This window comes from Antechinus flavipes, chromosome 2, assembly GCF_016432865.1.
Source record: "Antechinus flavipes isolate AdamAnt ecotype Samford, QLD, Australia chromosome 2, AdamAnt_v2, whole genome shotgun sequence".
Taxonomy (NCBI): Eukaryota; Metazoa; Chordata; class Mammalia; order Dasyuromorphia; family Dasyuridae; genus Antechinus; species Antechinus flavipes.
This window is the reverse complement of record NC_067399.1, coordinates 575,004,899-575,030,471: the sequence shown is the minus strand read 5'-3', so window position 1 is coordinate 575,030,471 and position 25,573 is coordinate 575,004,899.

The following is a 25,573-nucleotide window of genomic DNA, read 5'->3' as shown; positions in this document are numbered from 1 at the left end:
AATGTTTAACAACCAGGCAGCCAAGACACACTTTTAAGTTTAATCTGCATAAATGTTTTCTCCATTACTTTCCAAAGCCTAGACAATCAACAAAACAGTAAATCTAGCTCTGATTTAGAGATATTAAAAGTCACACTTGTCTCTTAAGAGCTTGTTCAAGTTGGTTCCAAAAACCCTTGGATTTTATGAATTAGTAATTACCCATATCTTTTCCAAATAGATTCTGATACATACACAAAATATTTTTAATATTTTATTTTTCCTATTATTTATAAAAACAATTTTTAATATTCTGTTTTTATCTTTTAAAGTTGCTTATTTTTAAAACTGAAATTTTGGCAGAGCCTCTGGACAGAACATTTTAAAGTAGGACTTAAATAAGGCTTCTGAACATAGACAAAGTATTACAGTGTACCTTTTTATATCTCATTATTCTCATTACTTTATTAATTTAGTTTAATAGCTACCTTTAGGTAAGTCTGATTAAGTTGTTCCCATAACCATATTTATAATTCCCTTTGTGTCTCATGCCAACTCATTGTGATTGTTTTTAACATCAATCTATTAAAGACTTAATTTTTCTTCTATCAACCACCCAGAAGATTGGAAAATAAGCAAAATGGAAAAATAAAATTAAATGAAACAGAATGATCTGTTCTAAGCTATGTCAGGAGTTTTAGATAATTTGGATATTGGATTTCTATTTGTTGTTTTGGACCCAGAAGAAACATGAATATTGTTATTAATAGAAAGACTGCACAAAATAGACCAGATAGTCTGGTAGACTCCTAGAAGTCCCAGAGACCTTTTCAGAGCACTGGGGAAGTTAAAACTATTTTCACTGTAATACTATTGTTCATTTGTCTCAGTTATGTCTGATTTTTCACCCAATTTGGAATGTTCTTGGCTAAGATATTAGATATTAGAGTGGTTTGCCATTTATTTTTCCAGTTCATTTTATAGATGAAGAAAGGAAGCAAACAGGAGTAAGTGACTTGCCCTAAGTCACCCAGCTAGTAAATATCTGAATCTGAGTTTGAGTTCAGATTGTCCTGACTTTAAGCTCAGTATTCTATCCATGGTACTACCTAGCAATATATTGACATCTAAAAATGTTTCATTGTTTTTTTTTTTTTTTAATTGTTAATTATTTCCCAATTATGTTTTAATCTTATTAAGACCTTCTTAAGAGTATTGTGGTCTTCATGCAGTCAGTTAATTCTTTTGACTACAAATTGCAGAGAAGAGCTGACTTGGGCATTGGCGTTAGGTAGTGAGGTGGATAGAGTCCTATTTCCCTAAGTTCAAATCTTGCTTCAGATACTAGCTATGTGATTCTGGACAAATCATTTAACCTTATTTACCTTGCTTTCCTAATCTGTAAAATGAACTGGAGAAGGAAATGGCAAAATCACTCCAGTGTTTTTATCAAGACCTCAAATGGGATGATGTAGAGTTTGATATGACTGAAAATCAGCACAGCTATAACAACAACGGACAGAAGACTTTTCCTTTCCTGGGAATTCCCTATAACAACAAAATAACAGGTCTATTTCCTGTTCCTCTTCAAAACATACTCCTTTTTATTGCCACTATTTATCCTTGATATCTTTTTTGTCCCTTTCTGATGAGCTCCAAACACATTGACTGACTCCAAATAGGGAGCCAAAATGTAGGTTAAAATGTCAGACTCTGCTTCCTCCATGATACTTTTCATTGCTGTTACAAGACCTTAAGTGGTTATCACAGTTGTAGCAGTAAAAATAGACACACAGGACCTAATATGGAAAAGATGTGGCTTAACAGGAATTTATGTAGAAAAAAGTTTAGTGGCTTTAGATGCCCATCTACAAGCAGCTAAAGACAACAGTGTGATAGCTGTGGCTGCCAAGAAAGCTAATTCAATATTAGCTGAATTAATAGCAGAATCATTCCCAGGATAAAGAAGGTAGTGGTCTCAGGGTACGCTACAAAAGGTTAAACCACATTTAGAATAGCTCTTTAGTTTGAAGCTTTACATTTAAGCATGGACACTGGAAAATTGAAACACTTTAAAAATTATTTTATTTTTCTCTCAATTACATGTAAAAATAGAAAAGTTTTGAGTTCCAAGTTCTATTCCTTCCTCCTTCTCTCTCTCCCTCTCCACTAGCCTTCCTCCTACACTTCTTAAAGTGGTGAGCGACCTGATATAGGTTATACATGTGTAATCATGTAAAATACATTTCCATATTAGTCATTTTGTGGAACAAATTTGAACTAAGGAAAAAATAAGAAAGAAAGTGAAAAATAGTATTTTTCAATCTGTATTCAGACACCACTAGTTCTTTTTCTGGAGTTGGAGAGCAATTTTTTCTTTGTTTTGCTAAGAATAGCTAAGTCACTCACATTTGTTCATTGTACAATATTGATATTACTGTGTATGATATACTTGTTCTCTTTACTTCACTCTGCATCAGTTCATATAATTCAGGTTTTTCTGAAATGATCATTTCATATAGCACAATACATACTTTTAATGAAAGATAATTTTATTCTTCCTATGTTGTTCAATTGTCTCTGACTTTTTATGACCCTATGGACCAGTCTGTACATGAGTTTTCTTGGCAAAGACACTGAAATAGTTGCCTATTTCCTTCTTCAATAGATTAAGGTAAACAGAGGTTAATTGATCTGCCCAGAGTCATACAACTAGTAAGTGTCTGAAGCTGGATTTGAATTCAGATTTTCATGAGTCCAGAACCAGTGCTCTATCCACTGAGCCTCTTAGTTGCTCAGTCTCTCTTCTACAGGTAAATAAACAAGGAGAGTTGACATGCCTTGTATATTATAAGTGGAGTGATCAAGAAAGTCCTCAGGTAGGAAGCTAAGATACATCTTTATTAGCTCTAAGAAATCTTGGGGTCACTATTTAAAGTGATTTGGAATTTTTTGGGTAGTTCATGTGAACTACACATGATCCTCTGAGGATCAAAGATAAACTATATGGCAAAGTAATTTAAAAAACTTCCTATGTAGTCTTATGTAAATATAAAGGTCCTAGGTAGATAAATATACATACATTGTATATAATGTATAAATATACATATAAATGTACATACACACATAATATACATGTAATATAAATATATGTAAATATAAAGAACTATGGAGTCATGGCAAGAGAAGTGAGTAGCAATGGTTGCTTACTAAGTGGTAATGATAGATTGCTTTAGTGTAAAGTACAATTTATTATCAGTAGAAATCCAATGAACTCAGCTCAACATACAGAAATTTCTCTTTTAAATGAATAGGTGATTTAGCTTCCTGGTACCCAAACTACTATCCATACTATTGTCTTTGTCCATTTTGAATTTTAATTTGTGATTAGGATAACTTTATTGAGGATAAGGGGTCAGGCTGAATATAAGTACACAACTTCAACCTGGTTTGGGTATGTAACCAAAGTAAAGTGACTTCCCTGTCCTCCTCATCCTAGGGCCTTACTTTCATCTCTCTTACAAAATGATTGATTAGGTGGGCCAATGACTGATTGGATAAGGGTCTCTCCTAACTTTACATTTCTGACTTATAAAGCCATTCTCTATGTGGATCAGTTTCCTTGACTTATAAAATAGATAATTCCTAAAGAGCATTTTACTTCTGAAATCCCTTTGTTCTAGTGAAGAAGAGATATTGATAATGGATGTAGTTTGGTTCTTTGAATTAGGATGATGGTTTCCTTTTTTTTAGTTCTCTTTAACCAGAGAACAAAGTCATTCCTAATTAGACCCTCTGTTGGTTAGGAGCCACAAATTTCACTAGGTCAAAGACAGGGAGAAGTAATTTCCACTACTAGAACTTGCCATCCCCCCTACCCCCATCTACACACAGCTAGAGAAAATAATATTAATAGATATATGGTTTCTGAATAAAGAGCTACGTATGAGCTTTCATTTCTTCTGGGGAATGCTGGATCTACTTAAATATTAAACTATGTTATTGTGACTTTTCTCTTTGTGGATTGAAGTTTCAATCAAATACAAGTATTGTGTTTATTGTTGGGTTTGGGCCTTTCTTGATGGAGATACTAGTGTGGTTTGTCATTTCCTTCTCCAACTCATTTTACAGATGAGGAAATTAAGGCAAACAGAGTTTAGTGTTTTTCCCAGGGTCACACAACTAATTAAGTGTCTGATGCCAGATTTGATCTCAGAAAAAGGAGGGTTCCTGACTCCAGGACCAGCACTCTATCCACTGTGCCATCTCTCAGCCCTAAAAGGTATTATTTACAATGCATAAAGGCCTTGTCTAGATGATGGAGCACTAACCATCTCTTTTGTTTGCCTTAGATTTTTATATTGGTATTTATATAACTAATAGGATCATAGAAAGTTAGATAGAGCTGGAAGGTGGACTGAAGAGATCATTTGACCAAGTCAAAAAGTAAGCCCTATCTGCTAAGTACTTGGGATCCAAAGAAAGCCAAAATAGTCCCTGCCCACAAGGAGCTCCCATTCTAATGGTGCCTCATATTTCAATCCTGCTTTCTAGTCTAGACATGTCTTCATTTTATAAATGAAAAAACTGGGGTCTGTTGAGATTATGAATCTTACATTACATTTCCACTTAGAACCCCTAAAATTAGCTTATTTAATTTAGCTCAGTGCTCTTATCAAGATGATTGTTATTGTAGTAATAATAGTAATGATATCTAGTATTTATATAAAGAGCTTCAAGGTTTGGAAAACACTTTACATACATTAATTCATTTGATCCTCACAAAATTGTTGGGAAGTAGATATTATTATTATCCCCATTTCACCATGAAAAGATTGAGGCACAGAGAAGCCAAATACTTGTCACTGTCACACGCCTAGTAAGTATCTGAGACAAGATATAAAACTTAAATTTTTCCTGACTCCAAATCCTGTCTTAAGATTTTTTTGAATCCTGATTTCATTATCCAATTTGTCAGCAATTTTGCAGAGCTTCAATTTTTTGAAGTTTTGATAAGCATGCCTCTGAGTCCTTAGCTCTATAGCAATGGTAATTTATAAGCAGAATAGGGACAAGTGGAACTCATTGGATTATCCTATTAATGTCTCCCAAATTTCTATCAAACTATCAATTGCTCTTTGTTATGTCTGGCTATTCAGATAGGAATCTATTGTATGTTTATCTATTGTATCTTTTGTATCTATTGTATATTTATCTATTGTATCTTTTGTATCTATTGTATGTTTATCTAGTCCAACATCACTATATCTATTCCAAGGGAATATTATATACTTTTAAAATGCTTTGCTAAAAATCTAGATTAACTAAACTGACAATATTCCTCTAATCTACCAGTTTAGTGACCCTATTAAAAGAGGAAATATTCTTAATGAAACTTTTTGTTATCAATGCTTAAATAAAAAACAAAACAAAACAAACACCAAACCAATGTATTGCCTATTGTGTTTCAAAAACTGCGTTAGATAGTGAGAGAAAAAAAGAAAAAAGTGAGTAAGTCTTTGCCCTTCAGGGACATTCATTCATTCAATTATTATTTATTTAATAATAGTTTTTTATTTTCAAAATATATGTAAAGATAATTTAAACATTTGCCCTTGCAAAATCTTGTGTTCTAAATTTTCCTCCCTCCATTTCCCCTTTCGCTTCCCTAGATAGCAAGCAATCTGATATATGTTAAACATGCAATTTTTTCTTTTCTTTTCTTTTTTTTTTTTAAATATTTTTAATACACGTTGCTTTTTGAATCATGTTGGGAGAACAACAGAACAAAAGGGAAAAACCATGGCAGAGAAAAAAAAAATAGAAAAAAGAAGTGAACAAAGCATGTGTTGATTTGCATTCCGTCTCCATAGTTCTTTTTCTGAATGTAGATATTTTCTATCCAAAGTCTATTGGGATTGTCTTGATCACTGAACTGCTGAGAAGAACCAAGTCCTTCATAGTTGATCATTGCACATTCTTTCTATTATTGTGTACAATAAATTCCTGATTTGGCTTGTTTCATTCAGTATCAGTTTGTGTAAATCTTTGGAGGCCTTTCTAAAATCAGCTTGTTCATCATTTTTTTACAGAACAATAATATGCCATTACCTTCATATAACATAACTTATCAGCCATTCCTCAATTGATGGGCATCTATTCATTTTCTAATTCTTTGCTATCACAAAAAAGAGCTGCTACAAACATTTGCACAATACAACAACTTTTTATTTCCCAAAAAAGTATTAGTATTTTACTATTCTGAGCTTGATAAATGCCAAAATATAAATATTTCTATATACAAAAAGAAAAAAAATGATTCTATTTGAAACTATGACATATGATTTAAACTATTTCTCAAATGAGCATATTAGAAGCATATCTATCTCCTTTATGTTAACCTCTGAACTTCCTTCTGATCTCATCTGTGTATTTTTTAAATGTTTTATTGATGGTCTTTTCTTCCTTTTTTAGGCAATGCTACTTAGTATGCCCCTGATTCAGGACCATCTCCAACTGTCTTGATATATACTTTGCTACTTGGAAACAGATGACTCTGGAGGAGAAAGTGAGGCAAGTGACTTTGCACAGCCCTCCTTCACTTACATGCAACTCAATTGCATGTCATGGCATTATTTCCCTGAAGTCATGGTGCTCTTTGAAAACAAAGGATAAACAAGAACAAGAATGTCCTGACTTTTCTTGCCCCCTTCCCTCCAAATAAACTCTCTCTCTTGTAATAAATTAGTATAGTCAAGGAATACAAATCCACAAATAATCATATCATAAATGTCTCCTTCTTTAAAAAATCCATTTTATTTTAAGTTCATAGAATAAAAACATTTCTATAACAGTATAATAAAAAGATTGTATATGAAACTGAAAATCCATTATGTACAACTTACTATTCCTTTTAACTATATAATAAAGTTATCAGGTAATTTTTTTTCTTCCCCTTCTTACTTTCGAGATGGCTACCATTAGACATAAACAAGTATACACATATATACACATATGTGTATGTATATACACATATGTGTATATATGTTATATATATACTTCTATTTATCAGTTCTTTCTTTGGATGAAGACAATGACTTTTTCACATATCTTTTATAGTTAGAGTATTTATAATAGTCAAAATGACTTATTTACTCAAAGTTGTTCTTAAAACAATATTAGTTACTTTATACAACATTATCTTGGTTCTGCTCATTTCATTTATCTTTATTTCATGCAAGTCTTTCCATGTTCTACTAAGATCATTGAACTCATCATTTCTTATAGTAAAATAGTATTGCATAGCAGTCATATACCACAGCTTGTTCAGCCTTTTCCCAATTGATGGACATCCTTGCAATTTCCAGTTCTTTACCACCACCAAGAGAAATACTATAAACATTTTAGAAAATATGTGTTCTTTTCCTTTTTCCCTAATCATCTTTGGAAATAAGCCTACTAGGTGTATTGCTGAGTCAATGGTACAGGCAACATACAATTCCAGATTGCTCTTCAAAATGGTTACCTCTTGTCCATCATCTGTTTGTCAAGATATGGGAAACATGCTTCATTATTAGTTCTTTGGAATGAGGATTGTCATTGTACAGAACAGAATTAGATCTCTCAAAACTGATTTTTGATTTCTAGTGAGACTCTGGACTCACTCCAACTCACATTTTGTTGTAGCTTTTTTAAAAAAACCAATGCTTTATTTGATATTTTTTCAATTCAATGATATTCATTGATAATATTAGTTTACCATTTTCTTTCTCTGCTTTTCTCTCTATGGTACACATATCATATGTCAAAGAATTTGTAGGGTTGCCTCATTATTGGGTTATTTTCCAAATAATTTTTATAACATTGGAATAAGTAGTTCTTTTAATTTTTGATAGAATTCCATTATAAATCCATTTGATTCTGATTTTTCTTCCTCAAGAAATTAATTGTTTTTAATTAATTTTGTGACATTGGACTATTCATATATTCCACTCTTTGTTCTTCTAACCTGGATTTTAAAATATTTTATAAATATTCATCTATTTCATGGCAGTTATCAATTTATTGGTATGTGATTAGATAAACATTTACAATAATTTCCTTTATTTCTTCTTCATTTGTTTTGAATTCTATCTTAATATTCAGGCTGTTAATGTGAATACTTCATCTAGTGGTACAGATCAGAACCTTCTCATGTCTGCCTTTCCTGTTTGACAATATCCTATATCTATATTCTCCCATAAGTCTACTATGGGGTGGGAGTGAGAATGGATGCCCTCAGTATTCTGGGGAGGGAAGGTTCTTTGATATGCCTTTAATATTGTATAGATCTTAATGGGCAATATTGACTATTCTTCATATTTCTTTTTCTCTTAGCATATGATCAACCCCCTCCTTTTTCATTTACACACACATACACACACACACACACACACACACAACACACACACACACACACACACACACACACACACATATATATATATAGACTAGATTTATGAATCTAACTCAAATTCAGCTTCAGACATATACTATCTATGTGACCTTGGGGGAAAATTATTTAACTGTTTTTGCCTCTGTTACCTTATCTGTAAAATGCCTTGGAGAAGGAAATGGCAAACTATTCCAGTATTTTTGCCAAGGAAACCCTGAATAGAGTAAAAAAGAGTTGTGTAAAACTGAAATAATTGAACATTAATAACAACATTTATGAGATCTTTTACGTAGTTTATTTTGTATATTCTGTACTATGATAAATTGCAGTTTTCTGAAATTCAATATTCAACATTCCATTGCCCTTGGGGTTCAATTCAAGTTCAACTTTTCTGTGTGTAGTATTCCATGCCTTGAAACCATACAATCTCAATGAAAGAATATTGGTGTCATTCTTTGCATTCATGAGATGTTTTATGAACTCAGAAATACTTTGACTGTACTTGTTATTTCAAATGATTCTTCAACCATTCAGTCAGGTCGGAAGGCCAGGTTTTATTCCTATTTTATAATCTTAGAGACTTCGAGAGGTTAAGGAACACTTTTCTCAAGGTCACATGGAATCCTTGTTAGAGCTGGAAATGTAATTCCAGTCTCTGAATTTCTGAAACAGTGTGCTTTCCACACATGACACTCTCTTGCAAGGAAAGCCATGCAGATCAGATAGATATTACTTACCAGGAAACCTTAATCCTTTAAATACCATGCTATTTTAGTAGAGTAACTTCGAGTTAGTTGGATGTGGATAATATCCACAAGTTAGACAAAAAAGATCTCATACTCCTTGTTTTTCTTTCTTGGAAGCTATATTGAAGAGACTTAGCATTTCCTTCTCCAGCTCATTTTACAAATGAAGAAACAGTAAACAGGGATAAATGACTTGCCCAGAGTCACACAGCTAGCATCAGAGACCATATTTATACTCACTCCATTGTGCCACTTAGCTTCCCTCATGGTCATTAGGATGCAACGATAAAACAGATTTTAATGTTCCTTCTTAATTACCATCATAAATAAATATCAGTTTCTAATACTGAACCATTTAACAGTGTAAAGGCTTTGGCGGCAAAAAATGACTTTCATAAGTTTTCAATTGCTTTCACCATAGTACCTATAGGAAAAGTAGAAGGTTAAATTTCCAGAAGAAATGATTCCTCTGATGATGGCTAAGGACACTAGCATAAAAGGATTGCTATTTTACAAGGCTCTTGGGTTCAGGAGCCTGGGATTTGAAGAAAAATAAAAGATGGTTGTGATAGTTTGACTGGCCTGTCATATGCTGTTGTCCCTCCAATCTCTCTCCTTCAGAGGGTCTTGAATGGTACTTGGCAGTTGGTAGACTGAATAAATGATCATCATCATTATTAATCAATGAATAGATGACTTTAGGAATTTGATGTCATCAGGAGTTTTCACATGATGTTTTCACAGTACTGATTCAGGGAAGTCATAGAGGTGATTCCTGTTGTAGATAGCAGTTGGATTCAGTGACTTTTAAGGTGCCTTCCAAGATTAAGGTACGTAATCCATTTTCATAAGTTAGTTACAGCTTCTGATCTGCCACCCAGGATGGGTTAACACATTAGACAGCAGATTAATCAGAGAGGGTGAGAAGGAAAGAGGGTGGTACTTTTTGTCCCCTAAACAGACACTAATTATATAATTATATAAAATAATGTTTTATTCTTTGTAAAAAGATGAGGACTGCACAAAGTAGTGACTTTTAACAAGCAATTTCGGTCAATGTCAAGGTCACTAGGATCACCTGGAATTGGTATCATTACTGAAATTCAGTGCTGAAAATGAACTCTAGTGTGTATCTCTGGCTAGGAGAAAGATTTTGTCCTTCTTATGTAGATGGGATGTAAAAGACACAAATTATTTTAAGTAAACAGACCTAAAGACCTTAAGTTTTGTGAGATGCTCAGTAGGTGAGACTACAGATCTGTCCTTTATTTCTCATTTTGGGTCCTTAATGACATTTCACAGGTTTAATTTTAAAACAAACAAATTTTTTTTTAGTAACTTTTTCAGTAATGGATAGCAGATATTAGATCCAAAGGAGAACATTCAAATAACATTATTATGTTACAATGTAACATTGTTTTTACATTGTAATAAACTTTGCCTTCTGTGATTTAAGCACGTATACTATAACCTATTTATGGACCTTGGGAGTTTGTTCTAGCACGGGAGCCCAACTACTCGTATGCCCTTGATGGAAGAACGGTATACCTCTGTCAGGGACTGTCCTCCTCTTCCACTGAGCGCACAGCTTCGGGAGGGACACACATGGAGAAGTGAGGGAGGAAGGGGACACCTGCCTAGCCAGCCAATTTAGCCGAATCAACCCTGGCGATCAATGGGGTGACAGTTGTCGCAGCCAGATCATCCTCACATCCATACAGCCTATTTATGAACGAAATCAGAGCATTTTTTGACCTTCAGAAATCAAGAGCTCAGACTGGTTTTTGAAATAAAGAATATTTGCACCAGGGTCATTTAACTCCAAGTAGAGTTTTGATACCTAAAGGGGGAAAAAAGTGAGACAAGATCAAGAAGGCAAATTAAATCTCTCTCTCTCTCTCTCTCTCTCTCTCTCTCTCTCTTTTTTTTTTGCTCAATTTTAACTTTCCACAGAGTCTTATTAAAAATAATTAAGAATGCATCAGACAGAAGTGAAACAGTGGCTACATTGCCAAATTCAGGTCATATGTTCCTTTTGGTATGTTTCATTAACCAGTGTTTTCTATATATATGCGAATTGTATGTACTGAATTGGTTTACCTGTACATACACGTTGTTTCTCCTCTGGAGAATGTAAGCTTCTTCAAGGCAGAGTATTTCTATTTTTATCTTTTGGGTCTCAGTGCCTATTATGTAGTAGTCATTTAAATCAGTTAACTTTTCTCCACCTAGGAGTACTCATTTGGAAGTTAGATTATACCTCCTATCTCTGCCTCCTCATCTTCCAGTACTCCCTTCTAGTTCTAGATTGATAATCTTATGGGTTAAATTGAATTGAATCAATAACAACAAATCTCAACAATTGCTTCAAAAGTTTATTGTGAAGCAAGAAGAGGTTAAAAATTCATATGTAGTTAAAGCTTGAAGGCAGCCTAAGAGATAGATGGTTCCACTTTTTTTCGGGTGGCCTTAGTCAAAATTCAGTAGAATAAAAATCTCCATTCCCTTGAAATGTCTTTTGTTTCCTTTTTCTACCTTTTCCTACTTTTTTTGGTATTATCTCAAAGAATTTTTGCATCAGGTCAAGTGCTGAAAGAAATACTTGAAGGCATGAAATATGCCTTTGATTTGAGGGAAAGGGGTGGAATGGTACATTGTGGTGGAAAGACCAGATAGTTAGATAGTATTATCAAGCCAATACTGCAGAGATTTGCTGCATGGAGGAAGGTTGGAGTAGGGAAGGACTGGGTGGGGAAAGAGCTCACATGCCATCTGCTAGCTTCTTATTTTAACTAATTATTTTTGCAAAGTAGGTGCTAAGTTCTGTTGCTTATACACTGCTGATGTCCTACAAGTGCTGTCAGAGCCCTCTAAATTTGGCACCCAGAGGCTAAGCTCTGATCACTTCTTCCCAATCACAGCTCGGTACTTTCCCTGCCCCCTCCCCAATATATACTTTATCTTTCTTCTTTCTCCTGTTTCCCTCTTGCCCCTTTCTTCCTCATTTACTTGCCATTCCTGCCCCAGTTGCTGAAACCTACATAATCTGATAATCTAACCTATAATAAAAAGAGTTAAATTATAAATATTTCAGGCTTTTCAGCTATATACTTATTCCTAAAAATTCTTTGAGGAGCACCCCTAATAATGACAACACCAGATACCATTGCAGGACTTAGAGAGGAGATAATTTTAGAACATTTAAGGCTTGTAGTGACCTCTTCATATCATTCTACATAAGTAACTGCTTAAATTACTTAGGTAAAAATATTTCCCTTTTCTGTGCTCTTCTAATGATTAACATTTGGTCCCATTGTTTTTGAGTCTTTGATTACTATCCCACCATTTCTGCTTGTTAAAACCCTATCTGTTTTTAAAAGTTCACTTCAATATTACCTGCTCTATTTAGCCTTCCTGATACCCCTAATAACATCCATCTTTTGAACTCCCATAGCACTTTCTCTATCATACTCATTATTTTCTATCTTTTATCTGACTTCTAAAGTTATTCTTGGTCCCTATCTTAAATCCAGTCACTCAACTAATCATTCATTAAGTATTTATAAGTACTTACTATGTGCCAAGCACTGTGCTAAGCAATGGGAATACAAAGCCCACCTTACTCCCATAGTCTCCATCCTTGAGGAACTTTACATTCTTTAGTTCTCTACTTAATAGTAATATTGTAGGTTTTGTCAGTTACATTTAAACATAGTTTTTAACATTCATTTTTGAAAGATTTTGAATTCCAAATTCTTTCTTCCTTCTTTCTTTCCCTTCCCCTTGCACAAGACAGCAAGCACTCTGACATAGGTTATACATATACAATAATTTTTAACACAGTTCTATATTACTCATGTTGTAAAAAAAAAAAATCAGAATACAAGGGGAAAACCAGGAGAAAGAAAAAAAAAAACAAAACAAAAAAGTGAAAAGACTATGTTTCTATCTGCATTCAATCTTCATAGTTCTTTGTCTGGATGTAGATAGCATTTCCATCCCAAGTCTATTGGAATTGTCTTGGATCAATCACTGTATTGCTGAGAACAACTGAATCTATCATAGCTGATCATCACACAATCTTGCTGCTACTGTGTTCAATGTTCTGGTTCTGCTCACTTCACTCAGCATTAGGAGGAACTAACACTTTAATAGGGAAGACAACATGTCAATAAATCATTACATGCAAGATATGTGCAGAGTAGAAAGAAAGTGACCTTGAGTATAAAACACCAGTAGCCAGAGGAACCCCTAAAAGTCTCTTGCAGAAGGTTGGTTTGAATTGTATTTTGAAGGAAGCAAAAAATTCTCAAAAGTTAGAAGGAAGGAGCATGAGTATTCTCCTCTCACCAGAGTCTCACTAGTAAAAATGGAAAGTTGTGGGAGATGAAGAAATGTGTGAGAAGAGATAAGTTCTGCTGAACCAAGGAGTATATGTAAGAAGATTGGAAAGGCAAAAAAGGTCAGGCTGTGAAGATCCTTAAATGACAGACATAGGACTTCACACTTGGTTCTAATAGTAATAGGGAAAAACTATAATTTGTTAAAGAGTGAGGGCAGCATGGTCAAAGATATGCTTTAGGAAAACAATTTTGACAGCTACAGGGAGGATGGATTGACTGAAGAGAGAGAAAACAAAGAGACCAGTTAAGACACTATTGGAATAGTTCAAATGTAAGGACCTGAACTAGAAATGGTGGCTGTATGAGTAGAGAGAAGGGGATATAAATGAAAGATGCTGTGAAAGTAGAAATGACATTTAGCAACTGTTTGATATTTTTGAGTGAGAATAAGGAGTTGAGAAAGATATGAGTGTTGTGAAACTAGAAGGAAGGCAGTACTTTCAACAATAATAGGGAAACTTTGAATTATAAGTTTCTTGAAAATTGAGGATCTTACTTATCTTTATATTCCTTGCAGAACCCAACATAGATTATGCATTTAGTAAATGTTATTGAACTGAGGTTAAAATGAATTGAATTGCCACTACTTACAAACAATTCCTGATCTATATTTATTTTTAAAAATCTATTTTTTTTAAAACAAGTACAAAATACAAAAAGAGAAAAAACAAATATTGTCATATGCTTAGCAGAATATTGTTGGAATCCTTACTAACTGCTAAGTAATTAGAGTTGATCTAATCTTACAAGAAGTTGTTTTGGCCAGAACCTGAAACAAGGTACTAAGTAGAACTAATTTAGACAAGGCTTGTGTTCACACCTTTACTCACTGGAGTCCACAAGTATGCTAGCTTCACAAAGTACACTTTCTAACTTCAAGGGAGTCCACACCTCCCTTAAAGCTCATTGGGCCAGAGAGCACTATGGGAGAAAACCCATAATCCCATTCTCTCAGAAGAGGCAGATAAAAGGCCAGCGATGAGGGATCTATGGCAGAATACATTTTTTCCTCTTGGCTGGCTGATCGCGCTGGACTCGAGAGGAACGACTCTGGTGCAGAGAACACTTTGACGGATTTCAGGGGAGCTACGCCAGAAGCCCTCTCTCCGCGGCAAGTTGGTGGCTGGGCTCCCCAGAAGGAGATAAGAGAGACCTTCCATCTCTGTCTTGGTTGGAGGCAGAAGAAAGCAGAGGTAGAGGCTGAAGGACAGAACCTTTGGATTTGGAGACATCCAAAGGGCTCCAAGCCTCTAAACCGGCTTTGCCTTGAGAAGAACAGGAACTCCAACATTTGAACTCATAACAGAACATAAGATAGGATTCAAGTCTATATAATAAATACTACATATTGTTTTCAGAGCTGTTCTTTTCTTTGCTTTCTTATAGGTTTCCTTTTGTTCTCTGCTGTGCACTTTTAACTTTATTATTTTTCCGTCACCCTTCCATTTTCAAGAAAGCTACAGTTAAGCATGGATACATACATATACACCTATATGTACCTTCACATGCCCATAATATACATACACACAAACATATATATATATATATATATATACATAGATTCCTATAATCATACATACACACACATATATTTCCATATATACCTGATCAATATTTAGCTAAAAGGCAAAAAACCATCCCCCCCCCTCCCCCCGTCTAATCCTTCAAGACCTTTCAGTTATTTCATTAATTTAGATCTCATCATGAAATTTGGATTTAGTAATCTATCTCTGCTGGACATTGTTCTTTGCCTTGGTTAATCTCAAGGTCCTCATCACTTGGAAGAGTTTTGGAAGAGAATGAATTTCCACTTGTCAGGGACACAATAGAAAGGATTTCTTTAGTAGATGGGTGTTTGGGTAGATAACACTAAAGATCCCCTGAATCTCTTGAAACTTAAGTATGTAAATAAGTTTAGATTTCTTCAATATAGGTATTCCTTCTATTAAGTTGGATTCCCACACCTCTATGCCTTTTCATCTGTGATTCTCATCCATATCTTTCTATAAAGCTTCTTGTGATGGTTTAACTTATAATAGTTTGACCTAAAATTAAAGTCCATCTTGGAAGAATTATATCATATAAGGAAACTAAAAGCAAATTTATTGGCACCTATGTATGACGACTGCATTAGCACCCTGGATACTTTAAAATCATCTGAATCAGGATAAGTAAAAGTCCTTGATCTTTATTTTTTGTGGATGTGAGAGGAATGGTGACACAAATCAGGCCAGGAGTCACTCTGGCTTTCTTACTCCACCCTTTTCCCCCTCCTCCACATCTCCCTGTACACCAATAGATCGCCCCATAGAATGGTGGGGTGGGCCATTTTCCATGCAAATGCTAATAGAGTATTGTTCAATTGGTAATTAGTTTTAAGTGCTTAGTTGTCCAAACCTCAGTGTATGAACTCAAGAGTTTCAGCCCTTTACACCTATGTCTGGCCAACAAATGGTCAGTGAATTGAATTCCCATTTGTTATGATGAATAGTATTACCAAGAATCTGCATCCCTTTAATTGACCAACAATTGATAAAGATTTCAGGCAGCCTATGGGTTTGGGTTTAAAAAAAAAAATGTCAGAGAGTGTCCAGTAGAATCATGTGCAACCACTAATGTTGTGCAAGATTCTTCCATAATGGAACCTTCTTCTGCCTGGATTGCTTAGAGTCCCAGGGGTCCTCTGGGGGGGGGGGGACTTTTTAAATAGAGGGCCAGTTCACTGTCCCTCAGACTTTGGAGGGCCAGACTATAGTAAAACCAAAAACTTTGTTTTGTGGGCCTTTAAATAAAGAAACTTCATAGCCCTGAATGAGGGGGATAATCTCCCATGAGCTGTAGTTTGAGGACCCCTGCTTAGACATAGTCACTTAATTTCTCTGACCTTCCATTTTCTTATCTTTAGAATGAGGGACTTGTGTCAGATGGCCTATGGTTCCTTGTAGCCCTACTAGTATGGTTGAGAAAGGTTCCAGTTAGGAAAAATAATGAATTTTCTGAAGTGCTCACATATATTCAATTTCTTAGTATTCAAAGTAATACTTAAGTTAAATATCGTAATTGGTTTCTATTCCAATGGACATAGCAAGTGTGAATTTGAATAATGTGACTATTTCAGATCATTCACTATTCACACTAATCTCTATTTGGTTAATCACAACTATCCCAACTCCTTTTCTGATCATACATATCCTTCAACATATTTTTGTTTCTCAATTATATTTTATTTTCCAATTACATGTAAAGATAGCTTTCAATATTAATTTAAAAAATATTTTAGTTCTAAGTTTTTTCTCCTTCCCTCCCTTATCTCTCCTTTTCCTAAGACAGCAAGCAATCTGATATGTTATACATGTACACTCATTTTAATCATATTTCAATATATCTTTTATGCCACTTCTATGCCACTCAGATCCTTAATGGTGATATACTTTGGTCTTTTTTTTTTTTTTTTAATACTTATGAATATTGCCCTTTGGGTAACCTGGAATTTTGATTTTTGTGAAATCATGGCATTTTATGACTTTAAGCCATAACAGGTAAGAGCATATGGCTACTGGATGAGTTTTTGTCTCAGTTCCTACTGGGATGGATTCTGAAGATATTTTCTAAAGGACATTTTCTATTCCTCAGAGCATTGAGGTTGCTCTGGCTGCAATACCTAGATGATGGGATACCCAGAGATCTAATATCTGGATGATTTTCTTGACCTTTCAATACTTAAATGATAGGAATCTCCAATCCCTTCAGCTAGAATGAAAAAGAAGAAACACAGTGAACAAGAACCAAGGCCCTCTTTATCAGTTGGAGAATGAATATTTATTTTGAAGATAAGGCTTTTGTAACTGTGAGAAATGGGGTCTTTTAAAATTTTGTGCAATTTTTCAAGCATCATCTGGCATGAGCTTTTCTTATTTGATTCAGAGCCTGGACTTATTGCCTATTTGCAATATCCATTCTCTTTCCTTCCTTCTTTCCTTCTCTTCCTCCTTCACTCTGCTCACTCTTTCTCTCTGTCTGTCTGTCTATCTGTCTCTTCTTTCTGTCCCTGACTTAATTTGTGGACTACCTGTCAGTTGCAGGTGGTAGTCTGAACAACATTATTTTTCCAGTCTCTTTAGGCCATTATATTTCATAAATACATTGGCATGGATGTCAGTGAGGAGAATCTGAAAAAAGAAGCAACCCATAATTCTTTAAGAAATCCCCTTTCCCCTATTGAGCATTTTATCTATGTGGCATTGAAGACTTAAATCTTAATACACTAATGCATTTGTCATTTAATTAAAAAAATTATTCCAGAGGTAAAGGCATATGAAGTTAGTATCTGAATGAAACTCAGTTCTGATAAAGAAAAATTTCAAAGTTAAAAAGAATCAATTCCTCCATTCAGTTGAGCTATAAAAAATTGTCAGAGGCTTTCACACATCTCCCCCTATTTTGATATCCTGCTCCACTTAGATAGTTAACTTATTGAATGCAAACATCTTTCATTTTACCATGTTATTGCTGTGCAAATGGCATTCTATTTGCCTGTCACTATATATTTTTTCTGTGAAAATTACCTCTCTTGCAATGCATTTAGTAATCTTAAGGTTCTTTTTACAATTGTAGGTGGTCTATTCATTAGCAACAGTGACTAACTTTCAGATTTTATCTTATCAATCTCAATTTATCAATATCCAATTCCAATCAAGAAGGTCAAGAAGATTCAAGAAGGGTTTGTTCTCTGTGTCTCTGTCTCTGTCTCTGTCTCTTAACTTTTATCATTACTTCCACTTAAATATTTGCTTCTCTTTATAAAAATATGTGAATCTTATTTCCAATTTATCATCCATGTCTTGGGTGTACATAGCTGTTCACATAGTGTCTTCTCCATTAGACTTGAGAACAAATACTCTCTTTTGCTTTGTAGTCTCAATGCTTAATACAGTGTCTGATATATAGTAGGGACTTAATAAATGTTAATTAAATCACTGCTTATTTTCTGATCTACTTGATTTGCTAAAGCACAAACAACTGCAGAATTAAACTTGGAAGACTGAGTTTCTCTGTTATTTCTGAGATTTGAGGTTCTTCATTAAAGTAATACTATTATATCTCCTACTGGTTTTTTTTTTTTTTTTTTTTTAACACTTGACTTACAGCATAATCAACCCCAAGCAAGACCTTCTGGTATTCAGGTAAAAAAAAAAAAAAAAAACAAACAAACAAACAAAAAAAACAACCCTATAACAAATACAATTGCAAAAAAAAGTGAAGTTAAATATTTTTCTTTAATGTCATGTAAATATTCTTAATTCTATTTAAATGAATGATATATATATATATATATCCGTTATAAATTTAAGAAATGCTGAAGTGGTTTTTAGTTAAATGTTTGGTAGTTTATAAATTCTTATGGTCAACTAGGGCAGGTTGGTGTTGTAGTAGACAGGGCTGTGTCTAAGTCAGGAAGAACTGAGTTCTAGCCTCAGACACTCACTAGTTGCATGATTCCAGGGGGAGACAATTAACTTTTTTCTTTAAATTTAAAATGGGGATATTAATGGCATCTACCTTCCAGGGTTGTTGTGAATATCAAATGAGATATTATTTGTGAAATACTTAGCACAATGCCTGACACATAGTAGCCTCCATAATAATACTTTTCCCCTTTATTCCCTTTCTTCCACAAATTTTATAGAGTAGATCAAAAAGTCTTAGTGCTGGGGATTAAAAAAAACAAAAGCAAAAGCAAGAAACTTATAGTCTAATGGAAGAAAAAACAAACAAATGCCTACAAATCAACTATGTTCAAAGTAAGTAAGGAGATAATACATGGAGGGAAGACATTAGAATTAAAGAGGGTTTGAGAAAGGTTTCCTGTAGGAAGTAGGATTATAGTTGTGATTTAATGAAAGCCAGGGTGATTCATAATAGGGAGTAGAGGAAGGAGAGCATTATAGGCATGGGGAGCAGCCAGAGAAAGTGTTCAGAGCCAAGAGATGGAATATTTTGTTTGGGGAACAACAAGGATGCTAAACACACTCTATTAAAGTGTATGTCAGAGAGTGTCCAACTGAAGAAGGCTGGAAAGCTGCCAGGAGAGGAGGGAAGTGGGGGAAGGTTGGGTGAGGGTATAAGGTGCTTTGCATTCCAAACAGAGGGTTTTGTATTTGATTCTGGATATATTATAGAACCACTGAAGTTTACTGATTATAGGCTGACATGGTCAGACCTTTGAAAACTCAAAACATTGACCAAAATTATCCTAGTATTTTGTGTCCTTTCAAAAATAATGGATTTGCTCTCAAGGGACCTGGTTCAAATTTTATATCTGCTATTTACTAAACATACTACTTTACATAAATCACTATACCTCACTGGGACTCAAGTTTCTCATTTTTAAAATGAGAAGGTTCAATTCAATTTAAAATTATTAAATATCTACTGTGTGCATGATACTATGTTTGTCATTGGGTATACCAAGACACACAAAAAGCATAGATCTATCTTCAAAAAAGTTTGACATTCTTCTTAGGGTGGGAGTGAGAAATGTATATATAAGTAAACATATACAAATTACATACAAAATAATTTCAAGATGGAGAGAATGATGATAAGTAGGGGCATCAGGAGAAGTCTTGTGAAGGATGTGGCACCTAAGCCGAGTTTTGAAGGAAAATAAGAATTAAGTATAGTGGAAGTGAGGAGATAGTATAATTCAGAATTGGATGTCATTTGTACAAAATCTTGGGTTGGGAGATGGAATGCTGCTTACGGGCAGCAGCTATTAGGTCACTAACTGGAAAAAGAGTTCTTGAAGGAAAGTAATATGAAATAAGACTGACAGATTAAGTGGAAGCCAGATTCAAAGGCTACATTGAAGAATTTGTGTTTTATCTTATTAGGAAAAGGGAGCCTTTGAAGGATAGATTTCTCCTAAGGGTTCTTTCAGCTCTAAATTTATGATCTTAAGCAGATTTTTGTTCAACTATCAAGTGGAGAATAGTAGAAAGAAGATTGGAATAGGAGTCAGAAAATATAGGTTATAATTTTAGCTTGAATTCTCATCAGTTTTGTAGTTCTGTAGGCCTGTTTCCTCATTTGTCACCTGAAGAGATTATACTAGAAAAATCTCTAAAGTCTCTTCCACCTTTGGTAGTTAATGCTTTACTTTATAGTCTACTCTCCCAGAGCCATCACTCCCTCAGGGCTCTAGTAGTGCTCTTCTCTGTTGCCAATGGCTCAAGCTCTCAGAAGTGTTGTTTCTCCATTTTCAATGCTATCCTCAGTAAGATCCCAGTCCCATTTAACCACTTAATATCAATTAGTTTTTACAAAATGATATTTATCACAATATCGTTTTTACATATTTATCACAATTTGTCTTTTAAAAAGGACAAATATTTTCCTACATTCAATTCCTAGAATCCACATTCTTCTTTATCCCAACTCAGTTTCTGGGGACAGTGGGATCATTCTTACCACAGTTTCTACATAATTTTGGTCCTGCCAGATGATTGATGGGTAACACCTTTGAGATTGAGCTAAGCCCCAAAGACATTTCTTGTCCCTTGAAAAATTAATGCTAAATTGACTGCAAAATCTGGATTCTAGAATGCTTTCAAGCCTGATATACAGACACTAGCTTTTTTAATTCTTTCAGCACTCACAAGGTCAAAATCTTCAATCTCTTTAGCTAGAACAAAAAATAATAAATGCAGAGACCTAAACTCAAGACCAATTTTATAGGAAGTTTTAAGGCTTCTCCTTTTATACTGACCTTCACTGATTGTTGTCAGGAACACAGACAAACCAAAAGTGAGCACTCATTCTGGTTGCTAGTGATTTTCTGAAGCACACTTATTTCTTATTATGTAGCCCCTTGAAAAGGCTTTTTATAACCACATGTTTAGCAGATTGGAACCAGTTACAGAATGTCTGCTGATGCTCTAAAGTCTCTTCAAGGCACTTCCATTATATGTCATCATTATTCTCCTGGGAGCAGGCTCTCCAGATTCTCCACATGGGGAGGAGGCACCATCAGAGGTGTTTTGTACATGTGTCAGTCTCATTGCAATTCTATTATTCCTGCTCTTTTCAGTTTATAAAATAAAATATGTCTAATCACTTTCTGGGTGGAGTCATTGGATAGGATGGAGAGGATCAGGAGGAGCCAAAGGAAAAAAAAAACAGTAGTCATAATTCCTTATGTAAAGAAAGAAATAAAGCTTACTATATATATGTGTGTGTGTGTGTGTGTGTGTGTGTGTGTGTGTATACATATCTATATCTATCTATCTTTCTCTCTCTATATATATATATACATATCTATATGTATATATGCAAAAAACTTAAATGGGACAAATGGCCTCATAATACGTTTTGTGTCAGTTCATTTCCCATGAGATAATCTCTGACAAAAAGGTAGGAAAACAACTCCTACGACCCTCCTTCAATCAGCATAAACGGATGCTGCAATGGTTTGGTAAAAATACATTAAAGTGGTTATGGGGGAAAAAAATCTCTAATTGGCTCTTGTGAATGCTGTGCAGCCATATGTCCAGACCATATTATCTGAGAAAAAAAATTACAGGGAGACTTGGGATAGATGACAAGATGCTGTTGAGTCTGAGTCTAAAAAGCACATACATGAATTGTAAATGACATATATATTTTTTAAAAGTGCCATCCCAGGACTAGTTCACATTTTGCAAGTTCAGGTAGTATTCTGTAGAATTTTTATAAGAATGAAGATTATGAAATGAAACTAGCATTTTTTAGCATAGCTAAGAATCTGCTCTGTCTTACTGCTTCCTCCCTTTGTGTAAAAGATACACACACACACACACACACACACACACACACACACACACCCCACCACCACCACCACACACTCTGCAGTCTCCCAAAAAGAGCTGCAATTTAAAATATGTTCACTCCCGCCACTTTAAATCCTATGTAAAAGAATTCTTGGTAGGGCATGCAAATGTGCTGGTGACCTACATAAGGAATGCATAAACCCCTCAAATTGCTTCAGGCACTGGGAAACTAGGGGAAAAAAAAAGAAGACAATATTGTGGAAGTTTATGTTTGAAATTGTAGGAAGGGGGAGTTGTTTTGTAAATGATACTCTACTCAGTGCAGTTCTCTTTGCTATGAGGCCAAATGACACATTTCTATGAGATTTTATTATTCATGGAATAATAATGGTGTGAAACTATTGCACAGAAATTTTGACTTGATGGCTTTCAATCCCATAGCCCACCCGAGTTGTTTCAGTATAAATTTTACGAAAACAAGATTTGTAGAATTAGATTGTGTGATTTAACCATTGTTTCAAAAAATACACACAGTCACATTTATGGTTTGTTTGTGTTAACTAGCTCTGTCAAAAAAATTGGACTTTAGGTAAAAAGATGTTACTGGAAGCAAGTAGTTTCAAACAAATAGTGCTGTGTTTTAGTATTTGACTGAATAATGTTAGAACTAGGTGTATTGTATTAATGATATGTATCTATCCATAATTTATCCATTCATCTGTCTACTTGATCATTCATTTATTTACTCATTTATTAAACTATTTAATTTTAAATTGGGTTTCCCTATCTTTTCCAGGATGGAAGTGTAGTAGCCATTCACAGTGGTCTCACTACTAATCATCACAGGAGTTTTGACTTGCTTTGTTTTCAACATGAGTTTGTTTTTGTCTCTTTTTTGACATCTTGGTGGTTCTCTACCCCAAAGCAGAATTCCCAATCTCAATCAATCCACTAGCCTGAGTTTTCTTCATAGCAGGGATTAGACTGTAGTCATGGGGCTTGGCTGTTAATGTTATTGTGAATTGCTACAGGCTATAGTGTAGTTGCCTAGGATATATTTTCACATGGGTTATTGCTGATTTTTTTTTAACACAATTAAATAAGGACTTTTTGACACATGACTTTAGCATATTCCTTTACACATACATATACATACATACATACATATACATACATACATATGTATGTATGTGTGTGTATGTGTATATATATATATATATAATATATATATATATATATATATATATATATTCTCTGACAGAATTATTTAGTTATTCAATTACGGTTGACTCTTTGTAACCCTATGGACCATAGTTCATCAGGCCTTTCTCTTCTTTACTATTTTCCAGAGACTCATGTTCATTGTTCATGTTCATTGAATCCATCTTCTCCTTTTGTCTTTAATCTTTTCCAACATCAGGTTTCTCTTTCTTGCCATGAGTCCTGTTTTCTCATTATATGGTCAAAATACTTATAATTCAATATTTGTCCTTCCTATGAATAGTATAATTTAAGGTCTTTAAGCATTGACTTATTTATCTCTTTTTTGTCCAAGGGAATCTCAAAGCTCTAAGAGCTCCATTAAAAAAGCCAGGAGTTTTGATTAGGATTTATACCTCTAAGTTTGTATGCCTGTGATTACTTAGGAGAAAAGTTAGGAAACTATAAAGCTAATGGATGAGAAGTAGAACTTGGTGAATGCCTCAAAAAGGAATGGGATAAGAGAGGATTCTGGAAAGAGGATGGAGCAGAAAATTCCAATGTTCCCAGGTTTCCCTCACAAACAAGACAAAATAGCTCCTCAGAACATATGTAATGTCATAAAAATAAGCAAAACTCAGGGCAGAACAGTAGTTCTTCTGGGACAACTGGAAAAGGACAGAGCTTTGGCTAGTGTGAAGTGAAATTTAAACATCTCCAGGCTGTTTTCTCTGAAACAGTGGGGAATCCTAAAGTTACCTTAATTGGGAGGTAGCTTCTACCCCAGTCACACAAATTTTCACTTTCCAGACAGTGTGAAAAGTTAAGTATCTGAGTCAGGTAAGATTGAGGGAACCTCTGATGATAAGGACATCAGGCTCAACTGTGCAATCTGAGACACAGACCTGGGTAAGAAGGAACTACCACAAACCGAATAAGTACAGAAGCAGTGGGGCAGGGCTGTCTGTGAGCACTTATAGGAAAGTGGAGTTCTTGGTTTTGGTGCCAGGTCAGGGGGAGAACTGAAGAAGAATCCGAGGCTAGAGACATTATTCCCCATGTCCTGGGATCAGAGGTGATTACAATAACAAGCTACTATAAATTAAAAAAAAAAAAAAAAAAAAAAGAGCAGGCAAAGGAGAAAGAACCTAATCTAGTAAATTACTATGGGAATAGAGAACACTGGATTTGTTTTGAAGCAAAAAAACCAAAATAAAACAAAAAGTCTCTCTAACCTCACAGAGTAACATCAAATCTGTCCAAAATGAATTCATAAAAGAACTCAAAAAGACTTTAAAAATCAAATGAGAGAAATTAAAGAAAAATAATTCAAGAAAAAAGATTATGAAAAATAAAGTCAATTAACTAGAAAAGGAGATCCAGAATCTTAAAGAAGAAAATGACTCCTTGAAAAATAGAATTGGGGAAAAGGAAGCCAGTGAGACCAAGTTATAAGTGACCAAGAAATATTAAAACAAACTAGAAAGAATGAAAAAAAAAATAGAAGAGAATGTGAAAAATCTCATAAGAAAAACAATTGATCTGGAGAACAGATCAAGAAATAAAAATAAAAATAAAAATAATTGGACTACCTGAAAGCTACAATCACAAAAGGAATCTTAATACAATATAAGAAATAATCAAAGAAAATTGTCCTGAAATATTAGAACAAGAAAAAAAAATCTACTGATTACCACCTGAAACAGATCCTATGACAAAAACTACAGGAATATTATAGTCAAATTCTGAAACCCCCAGGTAAAGAAGAAAATATTATGAGCAACAAGAAAAAGCCAATTTAAATATGCCACAATTAGAAGCACGCAAGATCTAGCATTGGTACATTAAGAGACTATAGGTCAGAGAAAACCATATGTTGAAGATCAAAAGAATAAGGTTGCAGCCAAAAACATTATACCTAGAAAAGTTAAGCATAATCCTGTGGAAAAAAAAGACATCCAATTAATTGACAGACTTTCAGGATTTTGTTGCAAAAAAATCTGA